A 9,166-nucleotide genomic window follows, 5' to 3' on the forward strand; every position below is an offset into this window, starting at 1 on the left:
CACAATGGAGCTTGAGGAAAACACTTGTGGAGATTTCCTCAATATCATGAGAATCCTGTCCCTTTAAACAGTGACAAAACCTTAAATTGGAACTGGCGGCTGAGCAGGAAGGAGATCTGTTTTACTGAAGCAGAGACTTCTGAGGTTCACATTGTTTTGTACAGCTGACAGTCTCCAGCAACTTCGAGAGGTTTTATTTGGCATTACCAGTCATCACTGCCCCAATCAAACACTCCCAGAATGGGTCAGCATGGAGTTTGATACAGAGTAAAGCTTGTTTTTAGTAATCCCAATGACCTGACTTAACCCTTGAACCGCAGAAGTGTCGCCAAGAAGGAAGAGAGTTGAAATTCAGTGCTGACAATAAGCTTTACACTGCCAGCTCAGCCCTGTTCTATTTAAACTTGTGTCTCCTCTGGGGACTGTCTCAAACACTCTATACACATTCTGATCTCCTGATGCTCTTGCTGAGGGGAGAGGGGAGGGTCACGTGGGTGAGGGCACAGGAGAAGTGAGCGTTGGACTCCCAGTCAGACCCAGAGAGGGTCAGCAGGCTGCTGACACTGTAGGTGCTGTCCGAAGCTCGCAGGTAGTTGCTGGTCTGAACCCCATCCGAAATGACCGCACCGTCCTTCTTCCACTGCACCTCCAGCTCATCGGGATAGAAGTGATTGGCAAGGCACACCAGGGTGGCAGTGCCCTTGGCATTGACCTGCTCTGGGGAGGGTGGCAGCAGGGTCAGCTTGGGCTGAGCGTTCTCACGGCCTGAAAAACAAGAGAAACAATTTCAATCCCTGCCGTTCAAAGGGATTTCAACTCTCTGAACATTAACTGGGAAAACAATCCGTTTGAATATTTGTGGCCAACACCAAACAAACCTCATAAAAGGACAGGGATTTTTACACATTCTCCCCGTGTCTACTTGGGTTTCCTCCCATTGTCACAAGGATGTGTAGGCTAGGAGGATTATCCATGGGAATTATAGGGTGGGTGGGATACTATTTAGAGGGTCAGCCTGGGCTGAATGGCCTGCTTCCACACTGTAGGGATACTATGATTTCTGACGGAGATAACTATGAGAAGGAGGCAGTCAGTGCATGACTGAGGGTGTTGTACTTTGATGCATCGAGTATATGAAACAAGGTTAATGAGCCTGTAGTGCAGGGACGTGGCTGCAAGGGGATCAGGGCTGGGAACTAAATATCCAAGGATGTACATCCTATTGAAAGGAAATGCAAGTGTGAAGGAGGAACTGAAGGTAATCCTTGTTAGTCAGGAAATGGTCTTGGGGAGATTGATGGTATCAAAACTTGGTAAGTCCCCAGGGCCTGATGCTCTACATCCCAGAGTCCTTAAGAAAGTGGGTGTAGAAATAGTGGACACATTGGTGATCATTTTCCAGCATTCTGTAGACTCTGACAGAGTTCCAGTGGACTGGACAGTATCCAGTGTAATCGCACTTTTTAATAAAAGGAAGGGGAGTGAAAATGAGGAATTATACAGGAGGAAAACGCTGGAGTCAGTTATTAAAGATACAATAACCGAGCATTTGGAAAGCAGTGACAGGATCGGTCCGAGTCAGCATGGATTTACTAAAGGGAAATCAGGCCTGACACATCTTCTGGAAGGTTTTGAGGATGTGATCAGTAGAGAGTGGACAAGGCTGAATCAGTGGACAACAAAAACAAAAAATTATGAAAAAGTTCAGCCGGTCTGGCAGCATCTGTGGAGAGAAACTGAAGTTAGCTTTTCGGATTGAGTGACCTTTCCTCAGATCTCAGTGGATGTTGTGCATCTGGACTTTCAAAAGATTTTTGACAAGGTCCCATGCGAGAGATTACCCTGTCACTTGGAAATAAAATTAAATCAACAGCAAGAGGAAATTTTGAGTTGGACTGCATAGAATCTGTGTGAGTCAACTTAAGAAACTACAAAGGAAGAAAGAGCCTGATGGGAGTTATATACCAGCCTCCTCGCAGTAGGCAGGATGTGGATCAGAAAATAAATCAGGAGATAGAAAAGGTATATAAGAAAGGGATTACTACAATAGTCATGGGGACTGCAATATGCAGGTGGACTGGGAAAGTCAGGTTGGGAATGGATGTCAAGGAAAGGAATTCATGGAATGTCTGCGAGAGGAGTTTTTTGGATCAGCTTTTGGTAGACCCACTAGGAAACAGGCAATTCCGGATTCGGTGATGTGTAATGAGGCAGCTCTGATTGGGGAGCTGAAGGTGAGTGAACCCTGAGGGGGCAGTGACCATAATGTGATAGAATTCACCCTGCAGTTCGAGAGGGAGAAGCTGGAATTCGATGTAATAAGAGGAGCTAATGAGCAAGTTAGACAAAGGAGAGCTAATGGACGTGATCTATTTGGATTTCCAGAAGGCCTTTGACAGGTTGCCACACATGAGGCTGCTAAATAACATAAGAGCCCATGGGGTTTGGGCGCTGGTATTGGCATGGATAGAGAGTGGAAATGAATGGATCTTTTGCAGGATGGCAGCTGGTGCCGAGTGCAGTTCAGCAGGGGGCAGTGTTGGGACTTCAGCTATTCATGTAACAATTAATTATATATCAACGATCTGGGAAAAGGAACTGAGGGCATTGTTGGTTCAGGGGGACACAAGGAAGACTGGAAGAGCAATAGTGAGAGGAGATTCGAGAGGGAGGGCAATCGACAGGTGTTTCTGCAGCTGCAGATGGGAATCCAGGGTGGTGTGTTGTCTCCCTGGTGCCAGGGTCAAGGATGTCACTGAGCAGCTGCAGAGCACCCTGAGGGGAGAGGGGGAACAGGCAGCAGTCATGATCTACATTGGTCCCAGTGACAGAATTTAGGGAGCTCAGGAGGGAATTAGCAACAGGAGCTCAAAAATAGGAATCTCCAGATTACTCCCAATGATCAATGCAAGTAAGGATAGGAACAGGAGGATAAGGCAGGGTGTACGTGAGGCTGGAAAGATGGTCGAGGAGGGAGGGCTTTAGATAGTTGTGACATTGGGAATGACTTTGTGGGAGATGTGACCTCTATAGATTGAATGGGTTGCTCCTGATCAGGAACTGACCTCCTTGTGGGATGATTTTCTGGTGCTGTTGGAGTGGGTTGAAGCTAACATGGAAGGGCTGTGGGAACCAGGATGTAATATCAAGGAGGAACACCAAGGAACACAGAATCCTGAAAAAGACAGATAACACCAGAATAAGGAATAGTAATTTATTAGGCAGAGTCAGAGAGACAGAGAGAGCAATAAATTCTAAGTCCGGCTGACTGTGCATGTATGGGACTGTACGGAATGTGGAGAATAAGATTGGGGAGTTACAGATGCACATTACCAAGTGGAAATCTGATGTTATCACTCTAACGGATAAGGCTCAAATGAGGACAGGACTGGTTGTTAAATATTCCTGGAAACAAGGTGTTCAGGAAAGATAGGAAAAGGGGGAAAGAGTGAGAGGTGTGGGATTGGTTAAGGAGATCGGTGCAGAGCTGGAGAAAGAGGATGTCCCAGAGGGGTCAAGGACAGCATTGATTTAGTTTGAGATAAGGAGCAAAAAAGGTGCAATCAGCTTGTTCAGTGCAGTCTGTCGGTCACCAACTAGAGGGAAGGATGTCGAGGGACAAATCTGAAAGGAATTCACAGCAAACATTAGGGGGACTTTAATTCTTGGAATATAGACTGGGACAGTAGCAGTGTGAAGGGCAGAGAGGGACCACAGTTGAGAGAGTATGCTCAGGCGAATTTTCTCCAGCCGTGTGTCTCCATTCAAATGAGAAAGGAAGCTCTGCGAGACCTGAATCTTGGGAGTGAGGAGGCCCAAGTAGATCAGGTGTCAGTGAGAGGACATTTAGGGAAGAGTGATCATTGTATCACAAGGTTTAGGGTGAAAGTGGAAAAGGACAAAGGAGAATCCAGAATAAAGACATGATCATGGATCAGATCCCATGGATAACCTCCAAATGTCTCACACTTCGAAATTTTCACTTTTTTTTCAAACAGAAATATGGATGAGTTACAAAACTAATATTTTGCCACAGTATTTATTGTTAAGAAATATATGGAATTTTGGGAAATAAATATTGCTGTCTTGAGAAGAGTCCATATTACAGAAGAAGAAGAGGTGCAGTAATCTGTTCTTATAACTGAGAAGGGTAGCTAAATCCCCAGGACCTGATCAGGTCCATCCCAGTAAGTTGTGGGAAGCTTGGGAAGAGACAGTGATGCCCCTTGCGAAGATGCTATATCACCAACAGCCAGTGTTGGAAGATCGGAGAGTGGCTGACATTGTGCTGATATTTCAGAAGGTCTGAAAGGAATACCCAGGGAAGTATAGACCGGTGAGTCTGATATCAGTGGGGAGTAAGTTATTGGAGGAGATTTTGAGATACAGGATCTACATGCATTTGGAAAGACAAGGATTGATTATGGGTAGTCCACATGGCTTTGTAAGTGGGAAATTGTGTCTCAAAAATTTGATTGAGTATTTTGAAGATGTGACCAAGAAGATAGCTGAAAGCAGAATCATAGACATTGTCTACGTGGACTTTAGCAAGCCTTTGACAAGGTACTGCATGGACAACTGGTTAGTAAGGTTAGATCAAATGGAATCCAGGGAGGGCAAGCCAACTGGTACAAAATTGGCTTGATGGTTGGAGACAGAGAGTGGTGGTAGTAGATGGTTGATCAGAATGGAAGCCTGTGACCAGCGATGTGGCGAAAGGATTGGTTCTGGATTCATCATTGTTCATCATTTATAGAAACAAATTGAATGAGAATATAGGAGGTAGGGTTCGTGAGTTTGCAGATGACATTAAAATTGGTGGCAAAGTGGAAAGTGATGAAGGCTATTTGAGAGTACATTTACATTAGGTATTGAGATAATAGCGAGGCTTTGCATTTTGGTACAAAAACCAGACCACGGTTTACACAGTTAGTTGTGGGGCCATCGGAAGTTGTCAAAGAGGGAGACTAAGGAATGGAGGCATAGAGTGCCTTGAAACTGGTGCCACATGTAGACAGGGTGGTGAAGAAAGCATTTGGTACACTTGGCTATGGGAGTTGAGATGACATGTTATGGTTCTCCAAGATATTGGTCAGGCCACATTTCCAATCACCTGCTATTGGAAGGATGGCATTAAACTGGAAAGGGTGTAAAAAGAATGACAAGGCCGTCTCTGAGACTGGAAGGCATGAGTTATATGGAGAGGTTGGTTAGGCCTGGGCTACTTTCTTTGGAAGGTCAGAAGTCGTGGGGTGACATTTTAGAGGTTTATAAAATCATAATGGACAGAGATAAGGTTACTAGCTAAGGTCTTTTCCCCAGGGTAGGGTCGTCCAAAACTAGAGGGCAGAGGTTTAAAGCAAGAGGGGAAAGATTCAAAAGGGACCTGAGGTACACCTCTTTCACATAGAGGGTGGTGCATGTATTGAATGAACTGCCAGAGGATGTCATAGAGGTGAGTCTGATTATAACATTTAAAAGACATTTGAACAGGTACATGGAGATGAAAGCTATTGGGGGAAATGAGCCAAATGCAGGCAAATGGGACTACGGGGAATAGAGAAGGTGAATAATTCGTGAAGGATGTGAATATGTTGCAGATGGGGTAAATAAAATTGCCATGGAAAGTTCAGAGATGAAGGAATTAAGTTAAGAAAATATTTTGGAGAAGTTGAGACTGTCTTCATTGGAGAAGAGAAGGCTGAGAAAAACTTTGTCTGAGGAATTCAACATCAAGAGGGGTCTGGACAGAATAATTAGGGAGAAAATGTTTCCACTTATGAAAGGTTTGAGAGGGAGAGGGAGATTTAAAGTAATTAGTAAATGAATAAAAAGTAAGATGAGGCAAAACGTTTTCAGCCAGTGGGTGGTTAAGGTGTGGAATGCACTGCCTGAGAGTGTGGTGGAGGCAGCTTCAATTGAAACATTCCGAAGGGAATGAGACTGTTATTTGAAAAGGAACAATGTGCAGGGTGACAGGGAGAAGGCAGGAGAATGACACTCAGTGAATTGCTCATTCAGAGAGCCAGTACAGACAGGATGGACAGAATAGCCTCCTTGTGCACGGGAACAATTCTGTGATTGTGTGATTGAGCAGAGTTAAAGCTGGGGGAGGTGGGAGCTCGGTGTCTCACTGTGCTGCTGCTGCTGCTGCTGCTGCTGCTGCTGAGGTCAGTGAGATCAGAGACTGGGGCTGGAAATGTGTTGCTGGAAAAGCGCAGCAGGTCAGGCAGCATCCAGGGAACAGGAGAATCGACGTTTCGGGCATTCCTGAAGAAGGGCTTATGCCCGAAACGTCGATTCTCCTGTTCCCTGGATGCTGCCTGACCTGCTGCGCTTTTCCAGCAACACATTTCCAGCTCTGATCTCCAGCATTTGCAGACCTCACTTTCTCCTCCAGATCAGAGACATGGGACAGGGAGCCAGAGCTCACATCAAACTCTGCCCGTGTCCGTCACACTGAGACTGGCAGGAGGCTACTCACTGATTTCACTCCATGCTGCAGGAATGGGACCACAGGCTGCAAATGGACAGAGCTCCTCCACATGGTGAGTAAAACTGACTGACTTATATCTTACTGCTTAAAGGGAGCAATGGAACTAAAGAAATACAGCTGGACACCCTGTTAGACACAGTGCTCCTCAATCAACCATTTCATTCACTGCAGCTCCCCACTAATACCTTCAACAATTTAGCATTTGTGTTTTAGAAATTGCGTTTAGAAAATAAAAGGTTTATTAACAGAAGATGGAGGTTTACTTACTCAGTCTGAGCTTGGTTCCTTTACCGAACATAAGCCCCAGTGAGAGTTCCCAGTGCAGAGGGTGTACAAAAACCTCTGCTCTCTGCTTCCCCATATCACTCTCAACCTCTCCCTATCTCGCAGTCTCTCGGTCACTCTCACCCTCTCCCTGTCTCTCTCTGTCTTTTACTGACTCTCACCTTCTCTCTGCCTTTCTCTGTCACTCATGCCTTTCTCTCTCTCTGTTTTTCTCATTCTGTTTCTCTCCCCCTCTCTCTCTCATTCTCTCTCTCTCTCTGTCTCTCTCTCTCTTGCAGTCTCGTTGCATTGTGTCCAGCTGTGCTCGGGCAATTTGTGAAGCTTATTTTTTGATGTTAAATCTTGCAGGTGCTCTTCCCATGTAGCCATGGAGGGTAAGGGGGAAACCTGAGGCCTTCAGTGAGCGGTGGACACCACAGGGACTGGAGTGTGTAGTGGACAGTGACAATTCCAGCATAGGGTAACTTGTTCAGTTTCATTTATATGTAATTGTGGATGTGTCAGTATAGGAGGTGAGACTGTGTGTCCATTATTGCATATTTTAGGTAGCAGTGGGATGTGTCAGTACAGGCGGTGGGACTGTGTGTATTGAGGATTTTGTACAGCTGTATATCACTGTGTAGGGGAGCTGTACTCGCGCTGACTAATAATCAGCGACATCCTCATTCTGTATGTTGCTGATTGTCAGGGTGAAGTGTGTGCTGGACACTTCTCTCCCGGTGAATCTGTTGGAGACTCCTGTGTATCGTGCTACTGCATTGTAGATCAGGAGAGAGGGTTTCTGTCCTTCTCGCTGCTGGTACCAGGAAGCATCGGTACTAGCGCTCTGACTGGATTTACAAGTGATGGTTGCAGTCTGGCCCAGTCCCACTGACAGCACCGGGGGAGACTGGGTCATGATGATGTCCCCACTGATACCTGAGGGGTCAGAGAGAAACACAGTGAAGTCAGAACTGTCACAGAAAGAGCCTGTCAAATGAGAGATTGTTGGAGACACTGAGCATTCCTCTGGTTTCAGCATTTTTCCTTCAATCACAAGTCAGTGGAATTGGAGTGAAATGGAGAGCAGCTAAAGATTCAAGGTGGAAGGAGAGAGATTTGTACCTGCGACACAGAATGCCAGGGGTCAGATCAGCTGGATGTGTGAAATCATGGTGTGTGCTCCTGTCCCTGTGCCTGGTTCCTGATAAACTCTCCCTTCACTGGGCTCTGCTTTATAAAGCTACAGCCTATGAGAGTCTGACTGGGTGTTCCTCAGTATGTAAATGGCATCAGGCAGAGAGAGCCACGTCAGCCCCTCACACTTCCTCTTCTCTCTCGCTCTCTTCCTCATTCTTCCTTTTCGTACTTCCTCGCTCCCTATTCCTTTTTTCTCGTTCTCATCTTTCTCTTGTATATATATCCCTATCATTCACTTGCTATTTTCATTTCTGACTCTGTGCATTCCCAATTATATCAGCACTTATATCTTTCTCTTTTTCCATGTAATTTTGACACCTGTTTATCTCCCTTTCCTTCTGTGTTGATTGGTCTCTCTCTCTCTCTCTTATCACCCATTCCTCTCCTTCACTTATCTTTCTACCTGTTTTCTCACTTGCTCTCTCCTTGTCCCCTCAATCTCTCATTGCCTCACTCTGTTTTTGTCTCTGTCCCTCCCTCCAGTCACTCTCTAACTGATCTCTATAGCAGGCGTTATTCCAGGACACTGGAACATTGGGTCCTGGGGCAGCAGTTAAATGCCTCATCCTTTGCCACCCAATCTTACAATGTGCACTTGCTCTCTCTCTCTCTCTCTCTCTATCTCTCTCTCTCTCTCACTATCTCTCTCCCTCTCTCTCTCTTTCTTTCTGTCTCTCGGTCTCCTGTCTCTCTCTTTCTCTCCATCAGAAGCTCAATGCCCTGAACAGCATTTAACACGTCTGTACTCAGGACATCAATGATCTGACAACACTAATCTCAGCTTGGCAGTGAGGGAGAGGGTCAGCTATGATCATATTGAATGGCACAGCAGCCTCACAGGGTCAAGGACAAACCGAACCATAACCCTAACCGCAACCCTTATCCTAACCCTAACCATAACCCTAACCCCAACCCTTCCCTTAACCCTAACCCTAACGGTAACCCTAACGCGAACTCTAGCCCTATCTCTAACCCTAACCCTTATCCTAACCCTAACCCTTATCCTAACCCTAACCCTAACCCTAACCCTAACACTACTCCGACTCCCTGTTTCTACCTTTGTATGTCAGTTATCTTCAATATCTGCCTCTGGGTATTGATTCCTCTGCTCATGGAAAAATTGACTTCCTGTCCACTCTATCTCTGCCCCACATAATCTTATAGCCCTTTATCAGGTTCCCTCTCAACCTTCACTGCTCCAAGAGA

General features: G+C 45.8%; 1 pseudogene; it reads right to left on the minus strand.

Moving 5' to 3' along the window:
* Positions 1-364: 364 nt before the first annotated feature.
* LOC122547729 lies at positions 365-7,949 on the minus strand (annotated as a pseudogene).
* Between the last annotated feature and the right edge of the window lie 1,217 nt (positions 7,950-9,166).

Source organism: Chiloscyllium plagiosum, unplaced genomic scaffold (genome assembly GCF_004010195.1).
Source record: "Chiloscyllium plagiosum isolate BGI_BamShark_2017 unplaced genomic scaffold, ASM401019v2 scaf_3679, whole genome shotgun sequence".
In the NCBI taxonomy this organism is placed as follows: Eukaryota; Metazoa; Chordata; class Chondrichthyes; order Orectolobiformes; family Hemiscylliidae; genus Chiloscyllium; species Chiloscyllium plagiosum.